This window comes from Hemibagrus wyckioides, linkage group LG27 (genome assembly GCF_019097595.1).
Source record: "Hemibagrus wyckioides isolate EC202008001 linkage group LG27, SWU_Hwy_1.0, whole genome shotgun sequence".
Classification (NCBI taxonomy): Eukaryota; Metazoa; Chordata; class Actinopteri; order Siluriformes; family Bagridae; genus Hemibagrus; species Hemibagrus wyckioides.
In genome coordinates this window covers 16,591,367-16,617,058 of record NC_080736.1, presented here as the reverse complement: position 1 = coordinate 16,617,058, position 25,692 = coordinate 16,591,367, and the positions used below count along the sequence as shown (strand labels likewise).

General features: G+C 40.7%; 1 protein-coding gene across 2 annotated transcripts in view; it reads right to left on the bottom strand.

Moving 5' to 3' along the window:
- sh3bp4a (SH3-domain binding protein 4a) overlaps window positions 1-4,528 on the bottom strand; it is a 52,380-nt gene extending 47,852 nt beyond the window's left edge. Inside the window, exon 1 of one of the 2 annotated variants that reach the window (XM_058381482.1) lies at window positions 4,373-4,528. The gene's annotated coding sequence lies outside the window, so the exon portion shown is untranslated. The remainder of the gene's footprint in view (window positions 1-4,372) is intronic. The other variant, XM_058381483.1, reaches the window with a different exon arrangement.
- Window positions 4,529-25,692: the final 21,164 nt, after the last annotated feature.

Below are 25,692 nucleotides of genomic sequence, written 5' to 3'. Positions count from 1 at the left end.
CATTCATACAGTTCATGTGAAGAATTTGACAAAATCTGAGAAGAGTCTGATCTAAAATCCGATTAAAATCCAATCTGTCCTAGAATCTGTTAAAATAATAACAGCTTTAAACCTAATATTAAAGTAAAGTTGTTGAGTTTATGAGGCTGATCCCCTGATGAGGTGATCCCAGTCACACACACACACACACACACACAGACACACACACAGACACACACACAGACACAGACACACACACACACACACACACACACACACACAGACACAGACACACACACACACACACACAGACACACACACACAGACACACACACACACACACAGACACACACACTAACCCGGAATTATTCCCTTTAGCCACTTCCTGTCTGACTGCGCCCAGCTGTGTGTGTGTGTGTGTGTGTGTGTGTGTGTGTGTGTGTGTAACAGAGAGAGGGAGAGACGGAGTGCCGGTCTGTAATCAGACTTTTTTTTTAGCTCTACACACAAGCGCAGATACACAATAGCAGTGTTGTGTGTTTGTGTGGGAGACGCGGTGACGCCGGGTTCAGTGTGTTCTCAACAGTCAGAGACACTCGTTTATCTGAAAGGATGAAACACAGAATGATGAAAGACCCTCAAATCTTTTTCTGTCCACATCCAGTTTTACACAAATTCAGGATCGTCTTATACACCCCCCCCCACACACACACACAAACACACACATGATCATTAATCAGCTTCTTATCATGTTCTTCATCCTCCGCACTGAGCCACGCCCACTGGAAGTGACATCACAGTAGTGAAACGCAATATCGGCCCTCTTGCACGTACACCAGCACACGGACACCTGTGATTGGCTAGTGCTGCTGTGATTGATGACAGAGAGTCAGAGTAAGCTCCTCCCACTCACAGAGCACTGATCAATATTTCATTAAATTCATCAAGAGTTTCTAAACTCTCAGATACGCATGAATTACAGACAGAAGCCCATTCCAGTAAATTCATCAGAAAACAAAAAAAACAGATAAAATGAACACAAATTTGATTGGATCCTGTAACAAAAGATGAAAAAGACTTCATCTTTTCTTTGTTAGGATTCATTTTTATTCTATTCATGCTTTTAACGCAGTGTCCAGACTGAAATCCTGTAAGAGACACAGTTCCTAACACGTCTCACTCATACGCCTCATAAACCCTGCTGTGTCTTCTCTGATGTCCAGTCTAACTGGCCGGTGTTCATGTGAAGGAGCTGCTGGAGCGTGACAGCCCGTGGTCTTTACCGAGTGACCTCTCTGTATGAAGACTCCAGGAAGCCATCAGTCATTTGAAAGCCTGCGTTCCCGCCCTGTTATCACGTCTTCACGTCTGCTATTCACCCGCTCTGTCACGTTCACGCCTCAGCCGCACAATCCACACAATCGCAATAAAAATATGGTAGGGCGCATACAGTGTTCTGGACAGAGCCCTTTTTCTTTCTCCACACTACTACCACTCTCACAGGAGAGCTGCAATATTTTTTTTGCCTTTTTCTTTTCTGCTCAAGATTTCCTGTACACAGATTTACATGACAACAGGTGTGTGTACACTGCTAACATGCTAACAGTCCAGGAACACCTGACCGGCTTCAGAATCAGAGCATCCTGGAACACCGAGCTGACCGCAAACACAGCACATTACCTAGCTACGATCACTTACGTTACTTCAGTTAGCTTAGAGTTTAGAAGGGTCCGGTTCACTTTCTGTCCACTCACCGAGCGTCGTCTCGAGACACTTTTCCTCACCTAGACGACGACTGCGATGACCTTCTCATACTCCAGTTTTGTGTTTTAAGACATTTTATCACTTGCATTGTAAAAAGATGAAAGAAACTCTTCCTGTTCTGGAAACTTCCACAGAAAAGACTGTTGATGCTGTTGACTGGCGTGATCTGGTCATTAGAAAAAAATGTAATTAAAATTATGTGATTATTACTTTGCAGAGTATCACGCTGAGATCGGATGTGAGTTTTGGACTTTTTTTTTTTTTAACAAGCACAGGTCACATGACCAGTGTTTATATCAGTTACTATAATATTAATATTATTAATAGTAGCTGTTTATCCTGAAGTAATCGGGTGCTATTTTTCTCTCACTCAGTGTGTGTGTGTGTGTGTGTGTGTGTGTGTGTGTATGTGTGTTTTAAATAACACAGTAATTTTGACCCCAGGCATCATTCTGTTCCTGATAAGAATTTAATATTCGCCATAACTCACAATATTATGCTATATTATACAATATTATTGGATGTTGGTGGACGAAAACATCACGTTATGGTATTCGTAACTCTAACATAAAGAAATCGAGCTTAAATCCCAGGTATGACGTCACCACTGGACCGTTATTAGCAGCGATCGTTAAATCCAGACCGTTAGTTTTATTTCCTTTTTTATTTTTTAAAAACATTTAAACTCCTGCTTGTCGTGTGCCCTGGACACGACTGGCCATTCATTTCCCCAGGAAAGCAGCTGTACTAGCCGTGTCTCCTCATGCCCTTGCCCTGTGTCTCCCACAATGCACTGCATGTTGAGTTCACTACTTTTCCTGCACCTAACTGGGGATTAGTAGTTTATTGTCTGGTCTCAGGGGTTAGTGGAGGCGGTGTGAGGGAACCTGAAGGCTGTGTGATAAAGTTCAGGAGTGAGGAGAAGCTAGTAACGGTGTTATAAAGGAACAGGAGAAGTTAGTAACGGTGTTATAAAGGAACAGGAGAAGTTAGTAACGGTGTTATAAAGGAACAGGAGAAGTTAGTAACGGTGTTATAAAGGAACAGGAGAAGTTAGTAAGGGTGTTATAAAGGAACAGGAGAAGTTAGTAAGGGTGTTATAAAGGAACAGGAGAAGTTAGTAACGGTGTTATAAAGGAACAGGAGAAGTTAGTAACGGTGTTATAAAGGAACAGGAGAAGTTAGTAAGGGTGTTATAAAGGAACAGGAGAAGTTAGTAACGGTGTTATAAAGGAACAGGAGAAGTTAGTAACGGTGTTATAAAGGAACAGGAGAAGTTAGTAAGGGTGTTATAAAGGAACAGGAGAAGTTAGTAACGGTGTTATAAAGGAACAGGAGAAGTTAGTAAGGGTGTTATAAAGGAACAGGAGAAGTTAGTAACGGTGTTATAAAGGAACAGGAGAAGTTAGTAACGGTGTTATAAAGGAACAGGAGAAGTTAGTAACGGTGTTATAAAGGAACAGGAGAAGTTAGTAACGGTGTTATAAAGGAACAGGAGAAGTTAGTAAGGGTGTTATAAAGGAACAGGAGAAGTTAGTAACGGTGTTATAAAGGAACAGGAGAAGTTAGTAACGGTGTTATAAAGGAACAGGAGAAGTTAGTAAGGGTGTTATAAAGGAACAGGAGAAGTTAGTAACGGTGTTATAAAGGAACAGGAGAAGTTAGTAACGGTGTTATAAAGGAACAGGAGAAGTTAGTAACGGTGTTATAAAGGAACAGGAGAAGTTAGTAACGGTGTTATAAAGGAACAGGAGAAGTTAGTAACGGTGTTATAAAGGAACAGGAGAAGTTAGTAAGGGTGTTATAAAGGAACAGGAGAAGTTAGTAACGGTGTTATAAAGGAACAGGAGAAGTTAGTAAGGGTGTTATAAAGGAACAGGAGAAGTTAGTAACGGTGTTATAAAGGAACAGGAGAAGTTAGTAACGGTGTTATAAAGGAACAGGAGAAGTTAGTAAGGGTGTTATAAAGGAACAGGAGAAGTTAGTAACGGTGTTATAAAGGAACAGGAGAAGTTAGTAACGGTGTTATAAAGGAACAGGAGAAGTTAGTAAGGGTGTTATAAAGGAACAGGAGAAGTTAGTAACGGTGTTATAAAGGAACAGGAGAAGTTAGTAACGGTGTTATAAAGGAACAGGAGAAGTTAGTAACGGTGTTATAAAGGAACAGGAGGGAGAGGAAAATGAGAGATGCTGTGACGTCATGTGAAAGGAATATAAATAAAAAAAACAAACAACAAGCTTTAACACAACCTTCTGACGCTTAGGTAGAAACATGTCGCTGCTTAGAAGGGGGTTTCAGCCCACTGTGTGTGTGTGTGTGTGTGTGTGTGTGTGTGTGTGTGTAAGAAAACGGACGGCAGCACAGCAGTGAATTAAGATGCCTCTCTTCAGTTTAAGTCTCCATTTCGGCTTCAAGTTACAAACTCGCTGTAAAAGTTTCACACGATACTGTTATTTCACCTGATGAAGCCACACACACACACACACACACACACACACACGTACATCTTTCATTCAAATGAGGAAAGAAGAGCTCGCGCGCGGTTCGCCTTTCGTTTAATAACCAAAACAACAAACACGCAAACAAAGTAAAATGGAATAAAAGGCAGAGAAAAGCTCGTTTACTCACCCCGAGATGATCCGGAGAGCCGGTGTGTGTACGTGTGTGTGTGTACGCTCGCATGTGTGTGTGTGTGTGTGTGTGTGTGAACTGATCGTACTCGGGTCGGTCACTCCTTTGTAGGATCTCGAGCCGATTCCTCTCGCGCTAGGCAAGGCAAGCGCTGGGTGACGTCACGGCAAAGGGGCGGGGCGAAGCCACTTGTTTCTGGTAGATGAGCATCAACTGTTGAATGTTTTGGAAATTAATGGAAAAATGGAATTATTACTGGCTGTTTTATTCGGCTTTTTGTTTGTTTCTTTTTGTTTGTTTGTTTGTTTGTAATTAAGAAAACTTTACAAAACATGTTTACCAAAAAAAATTAAGAAGTTTGTTTACAGTGTTTACTTGTAGTGTTGCTACAGTCACAGTGAGAGAGGAATATGACCCACACCTGATCTTTATGTTGTATGTTTCTGTAGCACCAGGTCCTGGAGAAACGTTTCACTTCACTGTGTACTGCATCAGATAGATGTGGCTGAAATGACAATAAAGCCTCTTGAATCTTAAACTAGTATTTATTTTATTTTTCATAATAAATTCCACATATTTCTGTGAATGAGGATCTATTTCACCAAAAAACACTGTGTATATATACACACTGAGGTAACAAAACCCAAATAAAAGGTTTATTACGCACTGACTGAAGCACTTGACTGTACAGTTTATTCCAGAACATTCCACACTTTATTATCAGAATATTTTAGATTATTTTTCAGTATAAAATCATGTAACGGTTTTAAGAAATTTCCTTGGAATATCTTTTCCAAATTACTGACAGGAATAAACAGAAGATCTCATGAATGCAGCTGATCTAAGAAATGTTTTTTTGTTCTGAATAAAGAGAAATAGTGATATAATAAAGTGTTTTATATATATATATATATATAACAATGTGATGTAAAGTTTGTGATATAAAGTTTCCATGCAATTCAATGTGGTTTATAACGATCATAATAACGAATAAACTGAGATCTATGTCTATATATGTAGCAAACAAGCTCTACAGGGATATGAGACCATGTGATCCCAAAGTGGGTGGAGCTTAGAGTCTCAGACCAGTGAAATAAACAGAATTCTGTCGAGTTTTGACATTTTCTTATTGTCACGGTTTTAAGAGAAGACAAAGAATCAGAGTACTGAAACACAAACTAACTAGCATAACTAGCTGGTTAGTTAGCTGTATAACACTAACTATCTGATTACATTCACAGCCTGTCATCTCACGTGTTTTCCCAAACCCAGAGCCGCAGGGACGACGCTTATGAATAATTGTTAAAACCTGAATGATTAGAAGAAGAAGAAGAAGAAGAAGAATATTAATATAAGACTGCAGATCTGAGCAGTAGCACTGCTATTTATAGATGAAAACAATCTGAAATGAAATAAAAGAGAGAAACAGAAGCACTGTTAAAATAATGAGAAAAATAAGAAGCTAAAACAATAAGAGAGAGAACAGAGCGGGAGAGGAAGAGAACAATAGACCAAAAAGTGAGAGAATGATGATAAAGTGAGAGAAAGAAAGAGAATAATGAGAGAAATGGAGACAGAGAGACACATAATGGGGGGAGAGAGAGAGAGGGAGAGAGAGAGAGAGAGCAAGAGACACCACTTCAGATTTAAATGGCAATTATTTCTTATAGAGAACGTGCAGATGTTGCCAGATTCCCCCCCCATGTGAATGTATCTGTAATCTATTCAGATTTGTCAAGACACAATGATAGAGAACTAGAGCATAATTCTATCATTTTAAAATATTAATAACTTCATTACATAGAGAATTGATCGATTTATTTTTCGGTTTTTTATTACGATGAAAAAAATGCAACCTGGCAACCTGTATTGCTTTTTATAAAGCTCTAAAAAGTGTGAAAGTGTTTCAATTGTCATTCAGTCTCTCTCTCACACACACACACACACACACACACACAGGAGGATTGATGGTCTAATCACTGAGGGCTGAAGCAGTGTAAACACACACACACACACACATATACACACACACACACCTCTGTGTCTCCCCCTCTCTCAGGCTGGGCTCAGAAGTGTGAAGGAAAGGTGACGAGATCTCTGATAAGACACTGTTTTTGTTCAATTTCCTCACAAAGGAAAAAAAATATTTCAAAGATTTTTAAAGATAAGGAACAACACATTCAGGCGACTGTAATGAAGAGAAGAACCCGAGTTCCTCTCAGCACCGCTGCTTCTCATTACTTTATGCTTCTAGAGGAAAAATTCACTCGTTCCAGCAGCAACAGAAGAAGGTTGTGTAAAGGTTTGGCCTAGAAATGGGTTTGATGATTTTCACATTTCGATTCAGTGAAAAACGTGACTCCATAATGCACTGACCCAAATCCACAAACAGGCCACTGCTGAGTCTTCTGGTGATGACACTGAACCACTGGTAGCAAAGAGGAAGTAAAAACAATAAAACTCATCGCTGTTCCTCAGTGTGAATAAAAGGTGCCAAAACTTTTGACACCAGAAAACTGGAGCTGTGATTTTCCCAGTACAAAACGTTCTAGTGCTGCTTCAAATCAGCTGTAACATGAACTACATGAACTACGTCACTGCTGTGCTGCTGATAGAGCTATGACGTGTGTGTGTGTGTGTGTGTATGTGTGTGTGTGTGTGTGTCAGTAGAAACAGCACAGAGAAGCACAGTGAGTTTCAGCATGAAAGTGATTCGCTCTAGGACACGTATCAGAATCCTGATAAGAAGCTGATAAATGATCATGTGTGTGTGTGTGTGTGTGTCTGTGGTCGGATGTAAACCGCGAAACAAATCTGAGCAGACGAGCTCACTCATTTGGCTTTGGCTTCTGTTCATATGTAAATTAACCAAGGGGCAATGGAAACAAACACACACACACACACACACACACACACACAGTCGCTCTTTGCATACAACCCTTATACCAGGAAAACATGCTTGCATAAACATTAGGATTCTATTCTTTCAATTTCCCCACACACACACACACATTGAAAGGGAAAAAAGAGAAATTGAGAGACAAGAGAGAGCGAGAGCGAGAGAGAGACACAGAGAGAGAGAGAGAGAGAGAGAGAGAGAGAGTATTTTTGGCTCCCTTTAGCTCTGCACACACACACACACACACACACACACACACACGTTTAAAGGTTCAGTAAAACTCCTCTGAGCCTCAACTTTCTTCAATAAAAGACAGAAAGAAAGAATCAGTCTCCTGTGTGACCATGACTGGCTTATTACTATTCCATTACACACACACACACGCATACACACACACACACACACATGCATACACACACACACACACACACTCAGAGTGTTTTTACTTCATTTCAGGGTTTCTTTGGTTAATTCTCTCCTGAGTAAGCCTACATGAGCCTGACGGTGACCTCAGATCCTTAATCTCAGTGGAGTTCTGTTAAAGGAAAGCAATCAACAACAAACAACATAGAGGAGGCGGAGTTACTGAGGAAATGAGCTAGCGTGAGACGTGTAAATAAACAGCTACACGCTGAGCTAACATTAAACTCTTATGAATACACCGAGGATCACTAAGGAAAATGTTACACTGTGATAACAGATTAGTCAACCTACACAATGCTAACAGGCTAGTCAACCTACACAATGCTAACAGGCTAGTCAACCTACACAATACTAACAGGCTAGTCAAACTACACAATGCTAACAGGCTAGTCAAACTGCTCAATGCTAACAAGCTAGTCAAACTATTCAATTTTAACAGGCTAGTTACTCTACTCAATACTAACAGGCTAGTCAACCTACTAATCAACCTTTGTTAATCTGAAATCATGATGTATATGAATTGTGACCTAACTAACTAATTTGCATAAACTATCATATAAACACTGCTGGAACTAGCTACTGCGTACTCTAGCATGGAGTGATGATCTCACAGGAATGCTACCATTTAAGAGGAAGCAACTCTATCAATTCCATCTATTGTCCTCTCTCTCTCTCTCTCTCTAAAAAAGCACAAGGGAGCGTAGCAAGACTCTTCAGAAATCATTACACACACACACACATACACACACACACACACTTAACACACAGATCAAGGGGAAGCCTTGTCAGGTTGACATGGCAACAGTCATGTCTAAGTAAGCACATAAAACAGGCCTTTGTGACAGGCTTCAAAGATTCACATCTCTCTCTCTCTCTCTTGCTCTCTCTCTCGCTCTCGCTCTCCCAAAATCAAAGCTAATAAACTGACATGATTCATTATATGAGATAAAGCATGCTCATTTTAATTGAACAGCATGTTTTTTCTAATAAAGTTAGCTATTAGTGCTAGTTTCCTAATCAGCTAGCTCATTAGTGACAATAGATAGATTACAGTTTCAATACATTTACTAAATTTTACAAATTGTGTTGGCTAGCTAGCAAGTATCCTCAGCTACTGGACACGAGCGTGATCTCCATCACGTTTGAAACAGATAGTCAATCCTATAAGTTAGCTCATTTCCTCAGCATCCTCTAGAATCCTGGAACAAGTTCAGATCTACTTCACCAGTCAATAACCACACCAAACCACATGAGCAAAGCAACTAACGTTGTTAACTGTTTTGTTTGAGCACAACAACAAAAGTCTAGTTGTGCTAATAAATGTATTAGCTAGATAACTAGCTTTCTCAGCATTTTTCTATCAGCAATGACTGAGCAATCTTGATTGAGCCTACTAATCTTTAAATAAAATATTATATATATATATTAAAGGCTTAGTATCTTAACATTCAGCGCTTCTCAACTGTTTCTTAGTTAGTGTAATTCTAGCTGTTCTGAGTATTTTCTAATCAATTTATCAACACATCTGAGGTAAATGTTAATGTTCTGGACAATCCCATCTCACTTCTGCTGTCAATCCATCATTTCTCTGTCCGTAAAACAGCTAGGCAGCAGCTAGCTGAAGCGCGAGTCACAGTCATTACCTAGCTAATGTTTGGGATTTATGTTATCTAGTTGCCTAGCAACAATGTTCTCAAGATTTTAACCCTTCAAAAGCAGTAATCATGCTCTCATTCATATGCTGAAAAATATGAACCTACATGCTACATGTGCTAATTACCAGGGAATTAAAATGCCAACGTTTTTCTTTTTCTTTTTAATAATCTAGAAGACAGATAATGGGCTCTTTATTTTAGAGCATGGCCTTTACACTCTGAATGCCGACGCTGACCAACTCCATGTTGGTCTTTATAATCTTTAATTAGTGCTTCTCTCTTTGGAGAATTGTGAGGTCGAGTCTGGGATCTTTTCACACACACACACAGAGTGTATCAGTGGGAAGTGAATATCCACTAAAGTGCCGTCTCTGCTGCCTTCTGGGGAATTCATTAGCGTTCCTTTATGATTTTTATTCCTCTGAATTCCTTTTACACACTTTCTCAAGGTTGCTGCATACGGTCTGTGTGTGTGTGTGTGTGTTAGCTAAATTAGTACCTTAACTGTGAGCCATTTTGTTTTTATTTAGGATAGTGTTTAAAACTTCAGAGGAGGTGTGGCTTCTGGGTCAGTCAGCCTCAGTGAAGAGGGTGTGGCCTCAGTATCTATCCGTACCAGTTAATTAGTCTTGGCCTCATGTATTAGTAAAGGAGGTAGTTGCAAAGAAGGCATGGTATCTGTATCTATAAGTAATAGGGAAGGAGGCGTGGCCTCTGTATCTATCAGTAACAGTGAAGGAGGCGCGGCCTCTGTATCTATTAGTAAGAGTGAAGGAGGCGTGGCCTCTGTATCTATTAGTAAGAGTGAAGGAGGCGTGGCCTCTGTATCTATTAGTAAGAGTGAAGGAGGCGTGGCCTCTGTATCTATTAGTAAGAGTGAAGCAGACATGGCTTCCCTATCTATCAGTGAGAGTGAAGGAGGCGTGGCCTCTGTATCTATTAGTAAGAGTGAAGCAGACATGGCTTCCCTATCTATCAGTGAGAGTGAAGGAGGCGTGGCCTCTGTATCTATTAGTAAGAGTGAAGCAGACATGGCTTCCCTATCTATCAGTGAGAGTGAAGGAGGCGTGGCCTCTGTATCTATTAGTAAGAGTGAAGCAGACATGGCTTCCCTATCTATCAGTGAGAGTGAAGGAGGCGTGGCCTCTGTATCTATCAGTAAGAGTGAAGCAGACATGGCTTCCCTATCTATCAGTGAGAGTGAAGGAGGTGTGGCCTCTGTATCTATCAGTAAGAGTGAATGATAGATGCCATGTTCACATTTATGCGCTTATTCATTTTTATTATTATTGTTTGCTTCTCGTTTCAAAAAATATTTATGAATAATTTACTGTTCACCTCACACTTTTTAATAGTTTTTAATGGCACTTCAGCAGAGAGGCTTTTTAGTGTAGGTCCTCTTTCCCCTGGTGTTCCTCCATTTCTCAGGATGCTCAGCATTTTTGTCTCCTCTTGACCTGCTCTCCTGCTGTCTGTTTCTCCCCCATGTCACTTCCTGTCTCTCTCTCTGTGTGAGGCTTGGTGCTCTCTTGAACAGAGAACATCTCTGCTATGAAGTCTGTACGGCTTCAAAGGTCCAGATAATTGAAGCAGCATGTTGTAATGTGTGTGTGTGTGTGTGTGAACATATATCTGAGCAGGGTTACCATAGTAACAGGGGCCATGTTTCAACTCATTCCTGTAAAATGAAAGGAAGCACATATGTTTAAATCAATCCAAATAAAATGTGGAAGGAAGCAGCAGCTAGCATCACAGCTAGAACAGTTCACCATCACTAGAGAGGCCACACCCACAACTGAGAACAGTAGCTTTGCCCCACGCCCACTGGAAACACAGTAGCAGGAGAGACTGGGTGGTGTGGTTTCAGTTATACTCCCTCTGATCTTACACATGTACATGAGTATGATATCAGATGTGATCAAGATGATCTGGAACCAAATAACCAGCAGCAAGTAAAATAACACACAAACAGTGAAGACTGTTTATTTAGAAATTTTCTGAAAAGCTTATAACAATAATGAAGGAGAGAAATATCCAGAACCGCTCAGTGTTCAGCTGGAAAGCTGCAAGAACAACAAAAGCTCTGTGTCTGGCCTTTTCTCACCCTGATCATGAGCAGCAGCTGACCTGCAGAGCAAATGGTCTCACCGTGGGGGATTTCCATCCTGCACTTTCATAGGATTGTTCAAAATGTGAATAAAAAAATACAGCAGGGAAAAGACAGAAAATCGTAAAATGGCCTCTGTGCCTGTCAGTCTCAATAAAGGGGGTGTGGCCTCTGTGTCTGTCAGTATAGATGAAGGAGGCATGGTCTCTATGCCTGTCAGTCTCAATAAAGGAGGTGTGGTCTCTGTGCCTGTCAGTCTCAATAAAGGAGGCATGGTCTCTGTGCCTGTCAATCTCAATAAAGGGGGCGTGGCCTCTGTGTCTGTCAGTATAGATGAAGGAGGCATGGTCTCTATGCCTGTCAGTCTCAATAAAGGAGGTGTGGTCTCTGTGCCTGTCAGTCTCAATAAAGGAGGCATGGTCTCTGCGCCTGTCAGTCTCAATAAAGGGGGCGTGGCCTCTGTGTCTGTCAGTATAGATGAAGGAGGCATGGTCTCTATGCCTGTCAGTCTCAATAAAGGAGGTGTGGTCTCTGTGCCTGTCAGTCTCAATAAAGGAGGCATGGTCTCTGTGCCTGTCAGTCTCAATAAAGGGGGCGTGGCCTCTGTGTCTGTCAATATAGATGAAGAAGGCCTGGTCTCTATGCCTGTCAGTATAGATGAAGGAGGTGTGGCCTCAGTATCTTCCATTTCTACTGTTGGGGGTGTGGTCTCGCCTCAGCTCTAACCCTGCTGACGGTTTAAACTGTTTGAAACATACAGATTCACTGAATTGCTTGAAAACAAGTGATATGAATCATATGAAGTTGAATCGTTTATAAACCAGATAGTTGATAAGGTCTGGATAGACTTGGTCTGATCTCAGGAGAGATACACAATTTTATCCCTGCTCAGTCTGAGATACAATGAGAGTCTGAGATGCAACAAGAGTCTGATATATAGCATGAGTCTGAGATATAATGAGAGTCTAATATATAGCATGAGTCTGAGATGTAATGAGAGAGTGAAATATATAACGAGAGTCTGAGATACAATGAGAGTCTGAGATATAAAATGAGTCTGAGATATAGCATGAGTCTGAGATATGAGAGTATGAGATATAACGAGAGTCTGAGATACAGTGAGAGTCTGAGATACAATGAGAGTCTGATATATAAAGAGAGTCTGAGATATATGACGAGAGTCTGATATACAGTATAAAGAGAGTCTGAGCTATATAACAAGAGTCTGAGATATATGACGAGAGTCTGAGATATATAACGAGAGTCTAAGACATATAACGATAGTCTGAAATATAATGAGAGCCTGAGATATATGACGAGAGTCTGAGATATAATGAGAGTCTGAGATAAATAACGAGAGTCTGATATACAGTATAAAGAGAGTCTGAGATATAATGACAGTCTGAGATATATAACAAGAGTATAAGATATATAACAAAAGTCTGAGGTATATAACAAGAGTCTGAGATATATTACAAGAGTCTGAGATATAAAAAGTGTCTGAGATGAGAGTCTGAGACATAACAAGAGTGTAAGATATATAACAAGAGTCTGAGATATATAAGAAGAGTCTGAGACATATTACAAGAGTCTGAGATATATAAGAAGAGTCTGAGACATATTACAAGAGTCTGAGATATATAACGAGTGTCTGAGATATAACAAGAGTATGAGATATATCTGAGATATGAAGAGAGTCTGAGATATATAACTAGAATCTGAGATATATGATGAGAGTCTGAGATAAATAACAAGAGTCTGATATATAATGAGAGTCTGAGATATATAACAAGAGTCTGAGATATATAAGAAGTCTGAGACATATAACGAGAGTCTGAGATATAAAGAGAGTCTGAGATATATAACAAGAGTCTGAGATATATGAGAAGTCTGAGACATATAACGAGAGTCTGAGATATAAAGAGAGTCTGAGATATATAACAAGAGTATGAGAAATATGACGAGGGTCTGAGATATATAACAAGAGTCTGAAATAAAATGAGAGGCTGAGATATATATTGAGAGTCTGAGATGTATAATGAGAGTCTGAGATATAAAGAGAGTCTGAGATATATAACGAGAGTCTGAGATATAGGATGAGTCTGAGACATATAACAAGAGTCTACGATGTATAACGAGAGTCTGAGATATAGGAAGAGTCAGACACATAACGAGATTCTGAGATATAAAGGGAGTCTGAGACATAATGAAAGTATAAGATATATGATGAGGGTCTGAGATATATAAGAAGAGTCTGAGATATATAAGAAGAGTCTGAGACATATATAATGAGAGTCTGAGACATATATAATGAGAGTCTGAGATATATAACGAGAGTCTGAAATTTAGGATTAGTCTGAGACATGTAACGAGATTCTGAGCTTACAGCTTGACAACGACGTCTCATGCTGTTCATGAGTCGACTTATTGTCTGCTGAGGCATGGCATTCCACTCTTCTTGAAGGGCGGCCCTTAGGTCATTGAGGTTCTGGGGTGCAGGGTTACGAGCCTCTACACGGCGACTCGGCTGATCCCATAGGTTTTCTATGGGATTCAGGTCTGGAGAAAGTGCAGGCCACTCCATTTGAGGTACCCCAGCCTCCAGCAGCCGTTCCCTAATGATGTGACCTCCATGAGCTGGAGCATTGTCGTCCATGAAGATGAAATTAGGTCTGTGTTGTTCATGCAGGGGCACAATGACTGGATTAATGATGTTATTCAGGTAGTATTGGCTTGTCACTGTACCATTCACAAGATGTAGGGCAGTTCTGTATTGAGTGGACACACCTGCCCAGACTGTAACACCACCACAACAGTGGCTGATGCATAGCGCTCTCCTTGACGTCTCCAACATCGTTGGCGGCCATCATTTCTGCTCAACGTGAATCGACTTTCATCAGAGAACAGCACTGAGGCCCACCGGTCCCTCGTCCAGTGTAAATGCTCCCTGGCTTGATGCCTGTGCCTGGGGGTGTGGTCAGGTACCCTTGCAGGTCGTCTAGCACGCAGACCATGCTGATGTAAATGGTTTCGAATGGTCTGACGTGACACTTGGGTTCCTCTCACCTCCATTAAATGTGAGTGGCATTCATCATCCGGTTCCGCAGGAATGAAGCGATGAAGCAGTCATCTACTTGGGATGTGGCCAAAGGACGTCCACTTCTATGCCTTTCTGTGACTCTTCCAGTCTCTCTGTATCTCTGTCCCAACCTGCTGATGACACTCTGTGACACTCTAAGCTCAGTGGACACTTCCTTCTGAGAACATCCTGTTTGAAGCCTCACAATGGTGAGGTTCTGTTGATCAGTTGTTAGGTGTGGTCTTGGTCTCATGATGTCAAAATGTGAACAGCATGATGAAGAGGACTGTTTAAATACCAATTCTAATGGAATCAGAAAATTTATTGGTGGATTCATGGATCAAACACCAGTTGTGAATTTTGCCGTTAAGCACCTTGTTAGAGAACAGCAAGTTCTGCAGAAAGTACTGAAACACTGAACAGTTGGACATGTGCATTCAAAAGTGTAGAGAAGGTCAAATTAAGTTCACCTGGAAAGGTTATAGTGCATTTTAGGTGCATCCTGAATATATAACAAGAGTCAGAGATATAGAACGAGTCTGAGACATATAACGAGATTCTGAGATATAAAGAGAGTCTGAGACATATGACGAGAGTCTGAGATAAATAACGAGAGTCTGAGATATATGACGAGAGTCTGAGATATAATTAGAGTCTGAGATATATAACGAAAGTCTGAGATTTATGACGAGAGTCTGAGACATATAACGAGAGTCTGAGATATAACAAGAGTATGAGATACATAACAAGAGTCTGAGATAAAATGAGAGTCTGAGATATATAACGAGAGTTTGAGATATATGACGAGTCTAAGATATATAACGAGTCTGAGATATATAACGAGAGTCTGAGATATATAATGAGAGTCTGAGATATATGATGAGTCTGAGATATATGACGAATCTGAGACATATAACGAGAGTCTGAGATATAATGAGAGTCTGAGATAAAATGAGAGTCTGAGATATAACGAGAGTCTGAGATATATAACGAGAGTATGAGATTTATGACTAGGGTCTGAGATATATAATAAGAGTCTGAAATATATAATAAGAGTCTGAGACATATAACGAGAGCCTGACATATAAAGAGAGTCTGAGATATATATATATAACAAGAATCTGAAATACACAATAAAAGTCTGAGATATATGATGAAGCTCTGAGATATATAACAAGAGTCTGAGATAAAATGTGAGATTAAGATATAATGAGAGCCTGAGATATAAAGAGTGTCTGAGATATATCTGAGATATAACAAGGGTCTGAAATAAAATGTGAGATTAAGATATAATGAGAGCCTGAGATATAAAGAGTGTCTGAGATATATCTGAGATATAACAAGGGTCTGAAATACATGATGAGAGTCCAAGATATATAACGAGAGTCTGAGATATATACTGAGAGTATGAGATATATGACGAGGGTCTGAGATATAAAGAGAGTCTGAAATATATAACGAGAGTCTGAGATAAAATGTGAGATTAAGATATAATGGGAATCTGAGATATAAAGAGTGTCTGAGATATATCTGAGATATAACAAGGGTCTGAAATATATGATGAGAGTCTAAGATATTTACAGAGAGTCTGAGATATATACTGAGAGTCTGAGATATATAACAAGAGTCTGAGATACACAATAACAGTCTGAAATTTATAACAAGAGTCTGAGATATCTAACGAGAATCTGAAATATATAACTGAGATATGATGAGTGTCTGAGATATATACTAGATATATACTGAGATATATACTGAGATATATACTAGGAGATTGAGATATAATGAGAGTCTGAGATTTATAACAAGAGTCTGAGATATATACAGAGAGTCTGAGATATATAACAAGAGTCTGAGATATATAACAAGAGTCTGAGATATATAACAAGAGTCTGAGATATATAATGAGAGTCTGAGATATATAACAAGAGTCTGAGATATATAATGAGAGTCTGAGATATATAACAAGAGTCTGAGATATATACAGAGAGTCTGAGATATATAATGAGAGTCTGAGATATATAACAAGAGTCTGACATATATAATGGGTGGCTGAGATATGACGAGTGTCTGAGATATATACCAGGAGATTAAGATATAATGAGAGTCTGAGATATATAATGAGAGTCTGAGATATAACGAGGGTCTGAGATATATAACTAGAATCTGAGACATAACGAGTGTCTGAGATATATACCAAGAGATTGAGATATAATGAGAGTCTGAGATATACAATATCTCATAAAAGTGAGTACACCCCTGTCATTTTTGTAAATATTTTATTATATCTTTTCATGTGACAACACTGAAGAAATGCCCCTCTGCTCCAATGTACAGTAGTGAGTGTCCAGCCTGTATAACAGTGTAAATTTACTGTCCCCTCAAAATAACTCAACACACAGACATTAATGTCTAAACCATTGGCAACAAAAGTGACTCCACCCCTAAGTGGAAATGTCCAAATTGGGCCCAATTAGCCATTTCCCCTCCCCGGTGTCATGTGACTCGTTAGTGTTACAAGGTCTCAGGTGTGAATGGGGAACAGGTGTGTTAAATTTGGTGTTATCGCTCTCACACTCTCTCATACTGGTCACTGGAAGTTCAACATGGCACCTCATGGCAAAGAACTCTCTGAGGATCTGAAAAAAAGAATAGTTGCTCTACATAAAGATGGCCTAGGTTATAAGAAGATTGCCAAGACCCTGAAACTGAGCTGCAGCACGGTGGGCAAGACCATACAGCGGTTTTACAGGACAGGTTCCACTCAGAACAGGCCTCACCATGGTCCACCAAAGAAGTTGAGTGCACGTGCTCAGTGTCATATCCGGAGGTCGTCTTTGGGAAATAGACGTATGAGTGCTGCCAGCATTGCTGCAGAGGTTGAAGGGGTGGGGGGTCAGCCGGTCAGAGGGGTGGGGGGTCAGCCGGTCAGTGCTCAGACCATACGCCACACGCTGCATCAAATTGGTCTGCATGGCTGTCGTCCCAGAAGGAAGCCTCTACTAAAGATGATGCACAAGAAAGCCCACATACAGTTTGCTGAAGACAAGCAGACTAAGGACATGGAATACTGGAACCATGTCCTGTGGTCCGATGAGACCAAGATAAACTTATTTGGTTCAGATGGTGTCAAGCGTGTGTGGGGGCAACCAGGTGAGGAGTACAAAGACAAGTGTGTCTCGCCTACAGTCAAGCATGGTGGTGGGAGTGTCATGGTCTGGGCCTGCATGAGTGCTGCCGGCACTGGGGAGCTACAGTTCATTGAGGGAACCATGAATGCCAACATGTACTGTGAAGCAGAGCATGATCCCCTCCCTTCAGAGACTGGGCCGCAGGGCAGTATTCCAACATGATAACGACCCCAAACACACCTCCAAGACCACCACTGCCTTGCTAAAGAAGCTGAGGGTAAAGGTGATGCACTGGCCAAGCATGTCTCCAGACCTAAACCCTAAGGTGGGGGAGCGCAAGGTCTCTAACATCCACCAGCTCTGTGATGTCATCATGGAGGAGTGGAAGAGGACTCCAGTGGCAACCTGTGAAGCTCTGGTGAACTCCATGCCCAAGAGGGTTAAGGCAGTGCTGGAAAATAATGGTGGCCACACAAAATATTGACACTTTGGGCCCAATTTGGACATTTCCACTTAGGGGTGGAGTCACTTTTGTTGCCAACGGTTTAGACATTAATGTCTGTGTGTTGAGTTATTTTGAGGGGACAGTAAATTTACACTGTTATACAGGCTGGACACTCACTACTGTACATTGGAGCAGAGGGGCATTTCTTCAGTGTTGTCACATGAAAAGATATAATAAAATATTTACAAAAATGTCAGGGGTGTACTCACTTTTGTGAGATACTGTAACAAGAGTTTGAGATATAACATCTGTATTCTGTGCACTTTTCTTGTTTTCCCTCAGAATGGCCTGTGTTCATCAGGAATGTTGATGATTGACTCAAAAACATAACGTTACAGTGGTACAGCTGCAGTATTAAAGATACTGCCCGGGGCAGTGAGACAGAAGATTGCTAAGTAGTGTACACTACAGGAGGGTTAATGAAACACAGCTGCAGGTTCGCTCTCTCGGCAGCTTTTTATTAAACGGCTCGATAAAGCGGCACTGTTTTCTCATTATTAACACGGGAACCCCACTGAGAGCAGCAACCAATTTCAAAATTATTAAATGCTGTTATTATTAAAGTACAGAATGCTAAAACAGCCCGAGGGACGAGCTGCGCACTGAATTCTCACCAAAATAATGAGCTGCAGTGTGCTGCTGAGACCTGGAACTGACTGAGCCTGATGCACATCCAACTGAACGTGAATCTTATTAACTGAGACTGGAACAGCACCAGAGAAAAAAATCTGAATTAAACAAATATAGAGATAGCCGCAAATATATAAAATAATAAAATTACAGAGCAGAATAGTACACCAAGAGTTTTAAAAATGTTAATATATTTCTCACTCCTACAGTTATTATGTTCTGATAATAAACACAAACACTAAAGTTTTATAGAGAAAGTCAACTCAATGTGATTAAACAGCTAAGGGGGCGTGGCTAATATTCTGTGATCCACAGCTCTCTATCTGAGACACCCGACCTCTAGAGTGTGTGTGTTTAAGTGTTGCAAAAGGTTTACATGTGCCAAACCTCAGCGAACACACACACACACACACACACACACACACACACTCTTGTGTTCTGTCTTAAAGTCTCTAATCCAGATTCATTACCCTTCTGTAAGACTTGTTTACTCAAACACTGTAATGAGACCATAGCAGTAGGAGTTACACACACACACACACACACACACATTAAACCTTTATCGAGTGTTAATAGAAACACATGCCATCTGAAGTGTGTGTGTGTGTGTGTACATGTGTGTTTACATGAATGTGTTTGTGTTCACCTTACATTCTGTCCATACACAGATCTGTAGATCTGTAGTATAATACAGAACACACACACACACACACATTAAAGCTTTCATTAAGGGTAAATAGAAACACCAGACACATTCCTAAAGTGTGTGTGTGTGTGTGTGTGTGTGTATGTGTGTGTGTGTGTTGAAGTGTTTTAATGGCTCCTGCAACATTTACATCTTTCCTTGTGAAGTGAAAGCAGATCTGTTTGTCTGTAAAGAACAACATCAATAATAAAACAGAGAAACGAACAAGAGAGAGAAATTACACAGCCTGCTGTCGCCATCTGCTGGTTACATCATGCGCACACACACACACACACACACACACACACACACACACACACACACACACACACACAGTTAATGAGGATTATTTTTTGTCAGAAGCTCACTAATGAATATTAGTTTGATGGCAGTGTGTAACTCGAACCACGAACCATCAACTGTACCTGCTCTCTACCTCACTGTGTATGTGTGTGTGTGTGTGTGTGTGTGAGAGGACTTACCCAGAATGCACCAATAGAATCATGCAGCATGATTCTATTGTTTTTGAGTTTTTCTCTTTTTATGTTGATTTGTTTCTGAGTATAACTAAGAGCTGCAGCTGCATTACTTCACTCTGAAACCTCATTCAGGTCACCACAAAACACACACACACACACACACACACACACACAGGAAAATTAGGAGCTGGAGAAAAGATAAAGCTCTATCCCGGCCTTGTTTGTGTTTAGATTTAAACTCTGACTTCATGTCTGGAAGTGAGGAGCTTCAGGGTGCATCGCCATGGCGAGTCGTCACGGCATTTTGGAAAACCTTTCTGGCCCAGCGAGAGGGGGAACCAGTTACCGTGGCAACAAGACGTCTCCATGCCGACGGCTGAAACAGTGGATTTCTGCTCTCAAAGGCCCGTTTGTGTCCTTTAGAGAAAAGATGACCTTAAAGAGACAGAAACACACACACACACACACGCCATGAGAACGCCATGATCTCATGTTTAGTCTGCAGTGATTATAAACTGTAAAGTGATTTCTATTAAAGTGTTTAATTATTAAAAACTTTTCTACATTTCTCCAACTCTCTATTAAACACAGCACCAGTTGCTAGCGCAGTTTAGCTTTAATGCTAACAGCCTGCAGCTACACTTTAACTCCCAGTGTATGTGTGTGTGTGTGTGGTGTTGAAGCTGAGAGGGGCTCAGTACAGTAAGAGAGACACATGGACACACCGAAACATGGACACAGACAAAGTGCAGCATGGACACACACAGGGCAGCATGGACACACAAAGACATGGACACACAAAAACATGGACATACAGAAACATGGACATACAGAAACATGGACATACAGAACATTTACACACAAAGACATGGACATACAAAGACATGGACATACAGAAACATGGACACAGAAACATGGACACATGGAAAATTGGACACACAAAAACATGGACATACAGAAACATGGACACACAGAAACATGGACACACAAAAACATGGACATACAGAAACATGGACACAGAAACATGGACACACAAAAACATGGACATACAGAAACATGGACATACAGAAACATGGACACACAGAAACATGGACACACAGAAACATGGACATACAGAAACATGGACATACAGAAACATGGACACAAAAACATGGACACGCAGAAACATGGACACACAGAAACATAGACACACAAAAAATGGATATGCAAAAACAAGGACACACAAAAACATGGACATACAGAAACATGGACACACAGAAACATGGACACACAGAAACATGGACACACAGAAACATGGACACACAAAAACATGGACACACAGAAACATGGACATACAGAACATTTACACACAAAGACATGGACATACAAAGACATGGACATACAGAAACATGGACACAGAAACATGGACACATGGAAAATTGGACACACAAAAACACAGACACACAAACACATGGACACACAGAAACATGGACACACAGAAACATGGACATACAGAAACATGGACACACAGAAACATGGACATACAGAAACATGGACATACAGAAACATGGACACACAGAAACATGGACACACAGAAACATGGACATACAGAAACATGGACACAGAAACATGGACATACAGAAACATGGACACACAGAAACATGGACACACGGAAACATGGACACACAGAAACATGGACACAGAAACATGGACACACAGAAACATGGACACGGAAACATGGACACACGGAAACATGGACACACGGAAACATGGACACACACTACTCAATACACACCTCACACTACACAATACACACCTCACACTACACACCACATAATGCACTATACACACCACACACTACACAACACACACCACATAATGCACTATACACACCACACACTACACACCACACAATACACACTACACAACACACCACACAATGCACTATACACACCACACACTACACAACACACTACACACCACACACTGCACTATACACACCACACACTACACACCACACACTACACACCACACAATGCACTATACACACCACACACTACACAATGCACTATACACACCACACACTACACAACACACTACACACCACACACTACACACCACACACTGCACTATACACACCACACACTACACACCACACACCACACAATGCACTATACACACCACACACTACACACCACACAATGCACTATACACACCACACACTACACACCACACAATGCACTATACACACCACACACTACACACCACACAATGCACTATACACACCACACACTACACAACACACTACACACCACACAATGCACTATACACACCACACACTACACAACACACTACACACCACACACCACACAATGCACTATACACACCACACACTACACACCACACAATGCACACTACACACCACACACTACACACCACACAATGCACTATACACATCACACACTACACAACACACTACACACCACACACCACACAATGCACTATACACACCACACACCACACAATGCACTATACACACCACACACTACACACCACACACTACACAACACACTACACAAGACACACGACACAAGTCACAACACGACACACCACACACTACACACTACATAATACACAATACACACTACACACAAAAACATGGACACACAAAAACAAGGACACACAAAAACATGGACATACAGAAACATGGACAAACAGAAACATGGACACACAAACAAGGACACACAAAAACATGGACAAACAGAAACATGGACATACAGAAACATGGACACACAGAAACATGGACACACAGAAACAAAGACACACAAAAACATGGACAAACAGAAACATGGACATACAGACACATGGACACACAGAAACATGGACAAACAGAAACATGGACACACAGAAACATGGACAAACAGAAACATGGACACAGAAACATGGACACACAGAAACAAGGACACACAGAAACATGGACATACAGAAACATGGACAAACAGAAACATGGACACAGAAACATGGACACACAGAAACAAGGACACACAGAAACATGGACATACAGAAACATGGACATACAGAAACATGGACACACAGAAACATGGACATACAGAAACATGGACACAAAAACATGGACACACAGAAACAAGGACACACAGAAACATGGAAATACAAAAACATGGACACACAGAAACATGGACACAGAAACAAGGACACAGAAACAAGGACACACAGAAACATGGACACAGAAACATGGACATACAGAAACATGGACATACAGAAACATGGACACACAGAAACATGGACATACAGAAACATGGACACACAGAAACATGGACATACAGAAACATGGACACACAGAAACATGGACATACAGAAACATGGACATACAGAAACATGGACACACAGAAACATGGACACAGAAACATGGACACACAGAAAAATGGACATACAGAAACATGGACATACAGAAACATGGACACACAGAAACAAGGACACACAAAAACATGGACACACAAAAACATGGACACAAAGAAACATGGACCCACAGAAACATGGACACAGAAACAAGGACATACAGAAACATGGACATACAGAAACATGGACACACAAAAACATGGACATACAGAAACATGGACATACAGAAACATGGACACACAGAAACATGGACACACAGAAACAAAGACACACAAAAACATGGACAAACAGAAACATGGACATACAGACACATGGACACACAGAAACATGGACACACAGAAACATGGACATACAGAAACATGGACAAACAGAAACATGGACACAGAAACATGGACACACAGAAACATGGACACACAGAAACATGGACATACAGAAACATGGACAAACAGAAACATGGACACAGAAACATGGACACACAGAAACAAGGACACACAGAAACATGGACATACAGAAACATGGACATACAGAAACATGGACACACAGAAACATGGACATACAGAAACATGGACACAAAAACATGGACACACAGAAACAAGGACACACAGAAACATGGAAATACAAAAACATGGACACACAGAAACATGGACACAGAAACAAGGACACAGAAACAAGGACTACCAGCAACATGGACACAGAAACATGGACATACAGAAACATGGACATACAGAAACATGGACACACAGAAACATGGACATACAGAAACATGGACACACAGAAACATAGACATACAGAAACATGGACACACAGAAACATGGACATACAGAAACATGGACATACAGAAACATGGACACACAGAAACATGGACACAGAAACATGGACACACAGAAAAATGGACATACAGAAACATGGACATACAGAAACATGGACACACAGAAACAAGGACACACAAAAACATGGACACACAAAAACATGGACACACAGAAACATGGACCCACAGAAACATGGACACAGAAACAAGGACATACAGAAATATGGACATACAGAAACATGGACACACAAAAACATGGACATACAGAAACATGGACAAACAGAAACATGGACACACAGAAACAAGGACACACAAAAACATGGACATACAGAAACATGGACAAACAGAAACATGGACACACAGAAACAAGGACACACAAAAACATGGACATACAGAAACATGGACATACAGAAACATGGACATACAGAAACATGGACACACAGAAACAAGGACACACAGAAACATGGACATACAGGAACATGGACCCACAGAAACATGGACACACAGAAACATGGACATACAGAAACATGGACATACAGAAACATGGACACAGAAACATGGACATACAGAAACATGGACACACAGAAACATGGACATACAGAAACATGGACAAACAGAAACATGGACACACAGAAACAAGGACACACAGAAACAAGGACACACAGAAACATGGACACACAGAAACATGGACATACAGAAACATGGACATACAGAAACATGGACACACAGAAACATGGACATACAGAAACATGGACAAACAGAAACATGGACACAGAAACATGGACACACAGAAACAAGGACACACAGAAACATGGACACACAGAAACAAGGACACAGAAACAAGGACACACAGAAACATGGACACAGAAACATGGACATACAGAAACATGGACACAGAAACATGGACATACAGAAACATGGACACACAGAAACAAGGACACACAGAAACATGGACACACAGAAACATGGACATACAGAAACAAGGACACACAGAAACATGGACACACAGAAACATGGACACAGAAACATGGACACACAGAAACATGGACACAGAAACAAGGACACACAGAAACATGGACACACAGAAACAAGGACACACAGAAACATGGACATACAGAAACATGGACAAACAGAAACAAGGACACACAAAAACATGGACATACAGAAACATGGACCCACAGAAACATGGACACACATGGACACACAGAAACATGGACATACAGAAACATGGACACACAGAAACATGGACACACAGAAACATGGACACACAGAAACATGGACATAAAGAAACAGAGACATACAGAAACATGGACACACAGAAACATGGACATACAGAAACAAGGACACACAAAAACATGGACATACAGAAACATGGACCCACAGAAACATGGACACACATGGACACACAGAAACATGGACATACAGAAACATGGACACACAGAAACATGGACACACAGAAACAAGGACACACAGAAACATGGACACACAGAAACATGGACACACATGGACACACAGAAACA